The sequence below is a fragment of the Coregonus clupeaformis genome, chromosome 7 (genome assembly GCF_020615455.1).
Source record: "Coregonus clupeaformis isolate EN_2021a chromosome 7, ASM2061545v1, whole genome shotgun sequence".
In the NCBI taxonomy this organism is placed as follows: Eukaryota; Metazoa; Chordata; class Actinopteri; order Salmoniformes; family Salmonidae; genus Coregonus; species Coregonus clupeaformis.
This window is the reverse complement of record NC_059198.1, coordinates 19,521,275-19,533,131: the sequence shown is the minus strand read 5'-3', so window position 1 is coordinate 19,533,131 and position 11,857 is coordinate 19,521,275. Positions and strand designations below refer to the sequence as shown.

Here is an 11,857-nt window from a genome sequence, read left to right as displayed (position 1 = left end):
ATTTACCTGTCATGTCTCTGATATGAGCTGAGACGCAAGGAAGGAATCCCTAGGACTTTGCGTATTTTCTTTAGAGCTGCATAACCAAGTCCAAGTTCATGGGCTAGAAGAATCATCCTCACATTTATATCAAATGCCACATTCCTGGAGCACTCCTGCAGCCTGGAGGAAGTGTAAACACTCCTCCTAAATGCATCACGATTACCTTCACAGTGTGCACATTCTATCATGACAGAATTACAGAATCCCTGGTTGGTGGGGTCTATGGGGATTTTCAGTCCAGTGTACAAGGTTTATTTGTGACATGTGGAATAAAAGCCACTGTTGGATGGCTGGCTGCTGTCTGGTTGCTCGCTGCTAGCTGTCATCTTCATCTCAACTAATTTGCGCCTCGACGTGCTGCTGCCGGCTACCTCCTTTTCCTCCTCTACCTGTAATGCCGCTGCCTAGATCGGCTGATCAAGCTAATTTTTTATTTCATTCACTGCTTTTCTCGCATTGGCTAACTGAGATCGCCTATTTTTATTCACATACTGTAGGTATATTCTTCAAGATTTTCTCATTTTGTCTCTCATTACGTGGATTCTTCGCGGGAGATATTTTCAAACAAGGAAGCGCTGCGCGGCACGTGAGACATTTTAACCAATTAGGTTGCCGGAAAGGGCCTTTAAATGCCAATAGCCAATCGGATGCCAGGAAATTACTTATCTTTCAGCACGAAGCACTACGTCAACAAAGGATATAGCCATGTATGGACTAGCTAACGATATCCTCCGGGAAAACAAGCTTTTGAATAATATATGATTCAACATATAGAGTTTTAAAAATAGCGTTTGAAGTTCTACATGAAACATGCTAACAAGAACGAAATGTCTGGAGGTTTAGTTGACGGAGTTGGGATAAAATGATAGAAATCAAGTATTTTTATACATTATTGCCGATTTATTTGTACATTTTATGAAAGTATGGAAGTTATAGTTGCAAAATATCCCAAAATCTGAAAATTGACAGTTGGAAGCAAAATCACACATTTTGCCTGTGGTGCCTGGCCTTAACTTCTAACAACCTTAATACACATATAAGTGAATTCGTCCCAATACTTTTGGTCCCCTAAAATGAAGGGACTAAGTACAAAAAAATGCTGTAATTTCTAAGCAGTTCACCCGATGTGAATGAAAATACCCTACAATTAAAGCTGACAGTCTGCACTTTCATTGTATGATTTCAAATCTAAAGTGCTGGAGTACAGAGCCAAAACAACAACAAAATGTGACACTGTCCCAATACTTTTGGAGGTATATGTATTATGGCTCTCCTTTCCTCCAATGGACTGGATAGACCGATTTCCACCATAGATTTTCAAGTCATTCCAAAACTATTGCCATACAGCCTTGGTCACTAAGCAGAAAGGAGATGGGGGGTGAAAGAGGTTGGGATGAAGTGCTGATCTAGGATCAGTTTTGTCTTTTAGATCTTTTAGATCATAATGGATAATATTACATGTACAAGGGGGACCAGATCGTAGATCAGCAGTACTACTCAGAGACACTTTATGAATACAAGGACTGAACTATATACCCTGACAGAAAGAATATTACGTGTCATTTAACAGCTGTAATCGATTTGAAGCTACATTGGGCTTCTAAGCCCGTAATGGGTGAGCTACCACCAGCTATTGATGCAGGTTGTGGAGTGCGGATAGGCCTCTATCTAAACCATTGGGGATTGTCCTCTTATTTAAACTAACATTGGTATTCTAACATGTTATTTGCAGCCTACGGAATTACTCATTGGTGACTTAATCCTGAGACTGAGTCATGGGGTGCCACAGGGCTCTGGTCAAAATTAGTGCACTGCATAGGGAATAAGGTGCCATTTGGGATATAGCCATAGTCCAACATGTGTAAAATTATGCAATGGCACATTATACATGATTAGGTTCTGTGGGGGGAAATAAATGTCTTTAATACTGAGGATTTTATGTAATATTTCCCCCTTTTTTAAATATTTATATGACTGCAGCCTTTTTTGTCACAGACATTGCAACACTTATGAGGCATGTGGTTATGCAGTGCTTTTAAAATGTAATCCGTCATAAGTTATGACTGCATGGCTTTGAGGCAAAGTCTTGACTGAGATTCAATGGCTGAAGAGACTTTATCAATGTGCTTACACTGTTTAAAGAGATGCTTTCAAGTTTAAATCTGAAGGGATATGGATGATGAATCAAGGGATAAATAGTATGGTTTTGTTTATTGTCATAGTGTACAACATTGGCAGCTAAGAGCTGAATTGCAGTGTGCAGTCCATACCTAAATAAATCAACAAATAAATGAATACCGATAATTACATACAGATACAGATATTGACGCAGATGAAGAAATTGAATGTTTGAACTTTTAATGTTTCGCCAATAGAGGGAGCTCACTCTCTTCTCATTCTGTGGGAGTAAGAGTTTTCATACTAAGTGGGCTGTGCATCATTTGAAAAGTGTGTGCATGTGGGCTTCTGTGAGTGTGTGCTTGCTGGCTTGAATGTGTGTGTGAAAGAGAGAGAAAGACGAAAGACAGACACAGAGAGAGAGAGAGAGAGAGAGAGAGAGAGAGAGAGAGAGGGAGAGATCAAGACAGGGATCAAGCGACAAGTCAATATTGAGCTGTTTCTGGAATGCCTCTCGCAGCCCTTTTAATCCCTCACACCTTGTCTGCGCCCCAAATGGCACAATATTCCCTATATAGTGCACTACTTTTGACGACCCTGGTCAAAGTAGTTCAGTTGATAGGAAATAGGGTGTCATTTGGAACACATCCTTTGTGGCTCTAACCGCTACCACTAGCACCCCAAACACAGCCTCCATCCATCCACTTACCTACCGCCTCAGTGTTTCCTGTGATTCCAGGCTAATTAAAGGGGCAGATAAAAGGTAGATATGCCCTCCCTGCAGGTGAAATATACCTGTCACTGGATCAAAGCTATGTGGAATCCGTCTACGTGGCATCATTCAAAGACCGACATGAATTAAACTTACATCACTGCTGCTCACGACTGTGCTGTCTCTCTCTTTCGCTTGCTGTCACACACACACACACACACACACACACACACACACACACACACACACACACACACACACACACACACACACACACACACACACACACACACACACACACACACACAGACAAGAACACTTGCTCAATAATGCACACTTTCAGAGTACACACACACACACCTGCATATGCTGTCATAGCTTTAGCTTTGATAGTGTGGGAGGGCGGTCTGACAGGAAATTAGGAGTGGGCTGATCCCAGGCATGTGGTGACTTATCTCCTCTCCTCTCTCTGTCTCTCTGTCTCTCTCACACACACAGCACACACAGAGAGACACACACACAAACACACACAGACTAGAGACAGGTCCGGATTAATGAAGGGGCTTACAGGGGCTGAAGCCCCGGAGCCCAAGCCTGTAGGGGGCCCTTGAGGCAGAGAAAAATAGAAAAGTATTGATTTTTCAGATTTTTTTTGCTGCAACCGCCAACCACAGAAGCCCACTCTCAATGAGTGTAGATAGCCTGCTGCCGCTCTGCTAATCATAAGATGGGGAGAGGATAGGAGGTAGGGGGCACACGTGGGTAACTGGGGGACCCTGCCTTGGTTGGGTAAGTGATTCAGGGCTGGCCCTAGCCTTTTGGGCTCACCTCGTGGGCAAAACACTTACTACACTTTTCGTAAAAATACTGTCACGTCATTAGAATAATACCCAGTAGTGGGCTATGCAAGTATTCATTTTTTACATTTACATTTTGGCCATTTAGCAGAAGCTCTTATCCAGAGCGACTTACACTCAGTGTGTTAAACTAAGGTAGATCAACAAGAACATATCACAGTCATAGCAAGTAAAAAGATGATGTTACCATTACCGAGAACGTTGTTGTAGTTAAGCGGGCTACTTGCAAGTTTATTTTTGTAATAGAAAATACAAAATTGATGTATTGTTATTAAACTGTTACAAAATACATGGATTTCATTTAAGGGCAGTGAAATACAAATGACAAACTATTGAAATACCTATAGAAATACTGCCCATCGTTGGCACTAGCTGCCTTCACTGTAAATCTGCCACAGTTTACTAACCACTGTACTTCCAGTAATGCACTGTAAATTCTAGAAATACAGCATGTTGCTGTAGTCAGGTGTTACAGTAATATGCTGTAAATGTGTGTTTCAGTAAAGGTCCTGTAAATCTGTGCTGCCAGTAATTTACTGTAAAAACGACAGGATTTTCTTTTACAGTGCAGGGTAGCATTGTGTAGGCCTTTGCATCTGTAATTAAAAAGATACTCATTCAGTATGTCCATTTAAAAAAAAAAAAAAATGCATACAGTACGTAGCCTAGCCACCTGAAGTGTAAATATAAACCAAATTTGATCACATTCACATTTTCTCAGAACACAAATAAATGGGCCTATTTTTGGCTATAAAATCATTACGTTACGTTTCCCCTGGCCAGGCCCAGATGTGATCAGAGCGCATAGGCTTCTCTAGGCTACATGCAGCTGTGGTTGTTATCAGTAGTCTACAGTTGATCAGACTGAAGCGTAGACTAATTGTGCATGTTGACAAATCATGAGGCATTTTATAAAACATTTTTGATGGCGGGTTTCGGCTTCCATATAAAACAGCTCATCGCAGTGAATTGACTTATACCCATGTTTCAGTCGCAATTTGCTTTTACCACATGTAAAGATTTGCATGATATTGATAAAAATGAAGGCTGGTTGGTTGTTATATTGTAAGGTTGGCCTACTGGACTTTTATATTCGTATGAGAGGGTTAATTGTTAATTTTTCATAGGCTAACGTTACTTGATGAAGACATGCTGTAGCAACTCTGGCTTTTGTCTTAAAGCTGAAGTGTAGTCTACAGACAAGAAAATAAACCCTTTAATTGTCTGCACATGCTTGTGAATTGTTGCATTATTCAAGAGTGTAATATGGTTTGGTTGCATTATTCAATAGTGTAATATGTTTTAGAATAAACGTTTCTGTCATTGTTGAATAGTTTGTGCTTACTGGCTAGTGGCTACTGTGATATTTACGGTCAATTTGAGCTGCGGACCAAAAATGTCACATTGGGCCTCCTGTAGCTCAATTGGTAGAGCATGGCGCTTGCAACGGCAGGGTTGTGGGTTTGATTCCCACGGGGGGCTAGTATGAAAAAAATGTATGCACTCACTAACTGTAAGTCGCTCTGGATAAGAGCGTCTGCTAAATGACTCAAATGTAATGTAAAATGTTGCCAACCATAACGAAAGGTAAGGTACTTCAGAGCTGCCCAACCCTGTTCCTGGAGAGCTACCCTCCTGAAGGTTTTCGCTCCAACCCCAGTAGTAACTAACCTGACTCAGTTTATCAACCAGCTAATTATTAGAATCAGGTGCGCTAGATTAGGGTCAAGGGGTCTGAATACTTTCCCAATGCACTGTATATCGTCAAAAATAATATTCTGATATGTAACTGTATACATTTTTCTCCCATCACTACTATATACAGGGGTTAAAGTGCTCCATTACTGCAACAGATTTCTGTCATATGGATTTTTAAAATTTGTATTATTATTATTATTATTATTTTTGGGTAATGACTGGAATTGGTCGAACTCGCAGTTTAATACATGTACAAAATTATTATCTTTCCCTAAAAGCATGATGGTCATGACTTATTTACATGAAAGAGGAGGTTAACTTGGCCCTGCAGACAAATATCTAAGATCGACTTGAGATCATGCTTGTGTATGCTGTGCGTGCATGTGTGTGTGTGTGCATGTGTGTACACCAAGGGACTGTGTGTGTGTGTGTTCACGCATCTCTGTTTGTGTCTGTTTCATCTCTGTGTGTGTGTGTGTGTGTGTGTGGCTTTCTTATTGCAGCTGTGGGATCATACTCTTTCTGGGTAAACTGCGATTTAGCTATCTCTCTTCCTGTACTGGGAGAGATAAATCGCACTCATGCTCGTGTGTCAAACACTCAGTAATTACTCCTACCCTGTCACGACTGTCTGAGAATGTGAGCCAGTGGGAACTTGCACTGTCACTCACAGATGGCCTGATGGTTAACCTCCACTCTGTGTCTCTTTGATATTCACCCTCTATAAACTCTAAGAGTTGGACTTTAGAACCACTTTTGGAGAAAATAAAATTAATAGTCCAGTTTTTTTTTTTATTCACCCACCGTGAACTGTATAAAATATCACTGTGAAGTTTTTGTGGATGTTTGACTTTTTTAGATTTTACTTATTGTTTGTCATCTATATGACAGCTCTGTCTTGGTGCCATTTTGTCACTGTTTATTTAGTTACTTTTATTTTGATTAACTGTTGGTACTTGGTAGTGTACCAACAGTACACCTAAGATGTAAAACTATGTAAAGCTATTCCAGTTTAAACCAAGGCGAGGGCAATCTTAACTAAAGTCTGTTTTGGATAAGACATAATGTCAGGATCCAGTACATCAGTCACCTCATATGATGGAGGGCATAACATTTTTCAAGATATATTTTTGCATTGGATAGAGGAGAGACCTAGACAGAGATTGTCTCACAAAGGCAGTGGGCCGGATTTGAACCCATGCCAACACCGGCATACATGTGTACTGTAAGCGGCTGCATTGACCGCTAGACCACCACCATATAGAGGACAGCACTAAGCAGCTTAAACTGTACACACAAGAAACAACAGCATCATGTGTTATTCACTTCCGCCAGTAGGGGGCGTCAGATACAAGAACCAACTGACCACTGGTAATTCCTGATTACATTCAGAAACATCATATTAGATCAAGGAAATTACAGAGTTTCAAGTGTTCCCCAAAATAGTATGTCTCAGCATGTGGTACCAGTTCAACTTTGACACATGGCTGGTCTCCATCCGCTTTTTCCAATGTGAAAAGGGATTATTTTCAACCATGTACCTGTAACCGAAATCTATATTGCAGTACAATACACACTAGAGGGCCCAAACATGTTATCTGTAACATTTCTTCAGTCTTGCCTGAGGAAAAGAGAGTATTCTCCTGAGGGACATACATGCAGCTTTGTGCCTCTTAGGTGTTTCTATTTATGACTTAACGGTGCCTCTTTGTGTGTGTGTGTGTGTTTGGAATGCTTTGATTTGGCCCACTCAGAGAGGAAGAGAGGCGTTTGGACATCTCTTGGCACAGGAAGTGAAGAGTAGAGAATGTCATTCACCCCTCTCCTATTTTTCTCAGTGAACAACAGAGAGAGATGGAGAGAGGGAAAATGGACAGAGTGGGTGGGACATTTGGGACACAGGAAGGAGATGACAGGAACATGTCAAAGTCAGTGCTGACACAGAGCATGCACGCTGCAGTGCAGACCACCCCTGCTCACTGCCACACGCACACACACAGACACACACAGACACACACACACACACACACAGTCATAGCAAACAAAATACACTAGGGGAGACCCTCCCTGAAAGGCCCAGCATAAGCATAGCCCACTGTCATTTAACTCTGAGTCAAACCACATGCTCTCTTCCAGCCTCTAACTGTTGACAGTGCCCTGAAACATTGGATACTGCTTTTCCATAAAGATATCCAGTCAAAAGGTTACCATATTAGCCCCAGTCGCGTAGACTGCTTGAACTAAATTGCATTTTATTTTGGGGTAAAAATGATAAATACATTAAACAAGATGTGCTTTGATCCCAGAGGATAACACTTGAAAGCATGAATTAAAACACGTATTACAAAGTGGTCCCCACTGTTGTGAACAACATCTCTAGATATGCTGTGTCATAACTTGCTTGTGGACCAGTCTTCCCTGACTGTGCATTAGTAGTTCTTTCAGGTAGTCTTGGGTGTCCGGGAGCTAGTGCTATGTACTCTTTGCTCTTTTTCTTCCCACTCATCTCCTCTCAGTGTTTTGGCATCAGAGAGCAAAGCCCCTGCAGGATTTCCTGTGTGTTGAGTGGAGGCTAGGGCTCATCCCTCTGGCTCCTCCAGCAGAGAGACTACAGGCCTGGGCAGGACCCGGCTGGGCTGGGTCCTCCATCTCCTCCTCCTATCACCAGCAGATGGGAATGAAAAGTAGAGACGGAGGGTTAGGCCTAGAAATGTGTGTGTGTGTGTGTGTCTTCCCAGTGGTAGATGGGAGTGGGTGGTTTGGCTGTTCCGTGGGAGGGCAGGCCCTAGTCTTAATTACAGACTCCGTTATAAGGCAGGGATAACTGTGTGTGTGTGTGTGTGTGTGTGTGTGTGTCTGTGTCTGTGTCTGTGTCTGTGTGTGTGTCTGTGTCACAGGAGGTTGGTGACACCTTAATTGGGGAGGACGGGCTCGTGGTAATGGTTGGAGCGGAATTAGTGGAATGGTATCCAATACATCAAACACATGGTTTCTATCTGTTTGATGCCATTCCATTCGCTCCCTTCCAGCCATTATTATGAGCCGTCCTCCTCTCAGCAGCCTCCACTGGTGTGTGTTTGTGTGCCTGTGTGTGTGTGTGTGTGTGTGTGTGTGTGTGTGTGGCTGCTATGGGGAGAAGTAATCAAAACCCAGTCATTAAAAATAAGCCATCCTTCATTCCACTAGTGCAGAGAGAGATCCTGTTCCAATGTATTTTCTGGTTTGCTGCTCCACTAGCCAAGCCTGAGGGTGATTTTTGCTTGATGGAACTGATTCCTCCCTCCTGAGTTTTGAAGACCCTACTGCCACTTACTCCCCCCTCCTTTCCCACTACTTCCCCTCATCCTGTAAAGAGTTGTGGGCGGTTTACTCTGGCCAGGAGGTGAGAGAAGGAGACCTGAATGGGGAAGGAATGCAGGAGACAAATGAGTACTCTCAGCAGGAGAGCGGGAATGTGAGTGAGCCATTGTGTCTCCTAGAGTCTGCTGCCTGGGACGTAAACACACACTGGTAGGGAATAGGAGAACACACACAGACACACACACTCTCACACACTCCCACACACACTGATAGGGAACAGGAGAACACACACAGACACGAATGTGAACACACACACACACTGCAAGGAAACATGTGTGGTGGTAGACTGACGTAGATTGTAGCTCTGTCACACTCGGTGATGCACTCTCGCCCTCCCACACACATGTGCTCTTCGATATACTTCTACTCTCACACACACACACACCAGGCACTCTCGCCCTCCCACACATATTTGCTCTTCGATGTAGTTCTATTCACACACACACCGAGCTGCATGCCCTCTCGTCTTTCCTCTTTCCCTCCGACAGGATGCGAAGGGTCAGGGGTCAGAACTGGAGAGCACAAAGAGAGTTCTGCGTCGGTGTGGCCGCCTGGATTCTTGTTCTAGCCCTCCTTCCCTCCTCCCTCCCCCTCTTCCTCCCTCCCCCTCTCCGTGCCCGCCACGCCTGGCCTGACATTTGGTTTTAGGCCCAGATGGCTTTAGCATGCCTCTGTCTGCATCTCAAATGGAACCATATTACGTACAGTGGCTTGCGAAAGTATTCACCTCCCTTTTTAATTTTTCCTATTTTGTTGCCTTACAACCTGGAATTAAAATGGAGTTTTGGGGGGTTTGTATCATTTGATTTACACAACATGCCTACCCCTTTGAAGATGCAAAATATTTTTTATTGTGAAACAAACAAGAAATAAGACAAAAAAACAGAAAACTTGAGCGTGCATAACTATTCACCCCCCCAAAGTCAATACTTTGTAGAGCCACATTTGCAGCAATTACAGCTGCAAGTGTCTTGGGGTGTGTCTCTATAAGCTTGGCACATCTAGCCACTGGGATTGTTGCCCATTCTTCAAGGCAAAACTGCTCCAGCTCCTTCAAGTTGGATGGGTTCCGCTAGTGTACAGCAATCTTTAAGTCATACCACAGATTCTCAATTGGATTGAGGTCTGGCCTTTGACTAGGCCATTCCAAGACATTTAAATGTTTCCCCTTAATCCACTCAAGTGTTGCTTTAGCAGTATGCTTAGGGTCATTGTCCTGCTGGAAGGTGAACCTCCGTCCCAGTCTCAAATCTCTGGAAGACTGAAACAGGTTTCCCTCAAGAATTTCCCTATATTTAGCGCCATCCATCATTTGTTCAATTATGATCAGTTTCCCAGTCCCTGCCAATGAAAAACATCCCCACAGCATGATGCTGCCACCACCATGCTTCACTGTGGGGATGGTGTTCTTGGGGTGATAAGAGGTGTTGGGATTGCGTCAGACATAGCGTTTTCCTTGATGGCCAAAAATATCAATTTTTGTGTCATCTGACCAGAGTACCTTCTTCCATATGTTTGGGGAGTCTCCCACATGCCTTTTGGCGAACAACAAACATGTTTGCTTATTTTTTTCTTCAAGCAATGGCTTTTTTCTGGCCACTCTTCCGTAAAGCCCAGCTCTGTGGCGTGTACGGCTTAAAGTGGTCCTATGGACAGATACTCTCCGCTGTGGAGCTTTGCAGCTCCTTCAGGGTTATCTTTGGTCTCTTTGTTGTCTCTCTGATTCATGCCCTCCTTGCCTGGGCCGTGAGTTTTGGTGGGCGGCCCTCTCTTGGCAGGTTTGTTTATGGTGCCATATTCTTTCAATTTTTTTATAATGGATTTAATGGTGCTCCGTGGGATGTTCAAAGTTTCTGGTATTTTTTTTATAATCCAACCCTGATCTGTACTTCTCCACAACGTTGTCCCTGACCTGTTTGGAGAGCTCCTTGGTCTTCATGGTGCCGCTTGCTTGGTGGTTCCCCAATTTGGACTATTTTGTGTATGTCCATTACATGAAATCCAAATAAAAATCCATTTAAATTACAGGTTGTAATGCAACAAAATAGAAAAAATGCCAAGGGGGATGAATACTTTTGCAAGGCACTGTATTTAGTGCAACACTTTTGATCAGGGTACTGCACTATATAGGGAATAGGGTGCCATTTGGGATGTAGCCTCTGGCTGAGGATTAAATCAGCAGTGTCTCCTTTCCCTCCACATGCAAGTGGTCAGGATACAGAACGTCAAGTAGGGAGAAAGGAATGTAAGCCTCTAAACCATTAAATAATACTCGCTACATACACTGACATTTCATGACATTCCTCGGTTCCGACAAGAACAAACTGCAGTTAGAAAACTTGGAAAGAGACCTCAAATGTTGTATTAGTTTTAGCAAATACGATATGTGTTTTGTTGTAAGTATATAGGACGTTTTTGTTTAGTCTTTTATTGTATTCAGGGCCCAACTTTCACAAAAAAAGTTAATGTTTTATGGTGAAGCTATGTTTAGTTAGTTCCTTTTGTAGAGAAAAAATGGTTGTGAACTTTTGACCACACACCAGTGCATTTGTATGCTAATAGCTTTAGCTGAACTGAGCAGGGATCCTTCATGTAATGACATGACATTGGTATTTTGTGTCTCTGTGCTCGATTATGGCTGACTCAGGATTTGACTACTATCTTCCCTCAATGTTTTCTCTATTGGATTCTGTTGATGTTTTCATGTACTGTTCTTAACAAATATTTATATATACACTAGATGACTGCTAGGGGGCGCTGTGTTGAAGCCACCGTGCCTCCATCTTGGCATTACCCCACCGTAGGAACAAATATTTTGGAAGCTATAGAAATGCATTTATTAATGTCTACATTCGTTTTTGCCACATGTATTCTATTACAGACATCTTAATGCACACTTTTACATTATATTATGTGAGCTAAACATACACATTTTTTGAGAGTACTAATGTTACTGTCCCCATTACAACAACAAAAATACTTAAATACATAATACATAATTTTGTCCTTGAAACATTTAATTGAAATACTGTAGGATTCCATTAATTCCTATGGACGACTGCTTCTATGG

At 42.4% G+C, this 11,857-nt stretch overlaps 1 protein-coding gene across 3 annotated transcripts in view; it reads left to right on the top strand.

Annotated features, from left to right (window-relative positions):
- dlgap1b (discs, large (Drosophila) homolog-associated protein 1b) overlaps positions 1–11,857 on the top strand; it is a 287,295-nt gene that overhangs the window by 228,696 nt on the left and 46,742 nt on the right. The window lies entirely within an intron of this gene.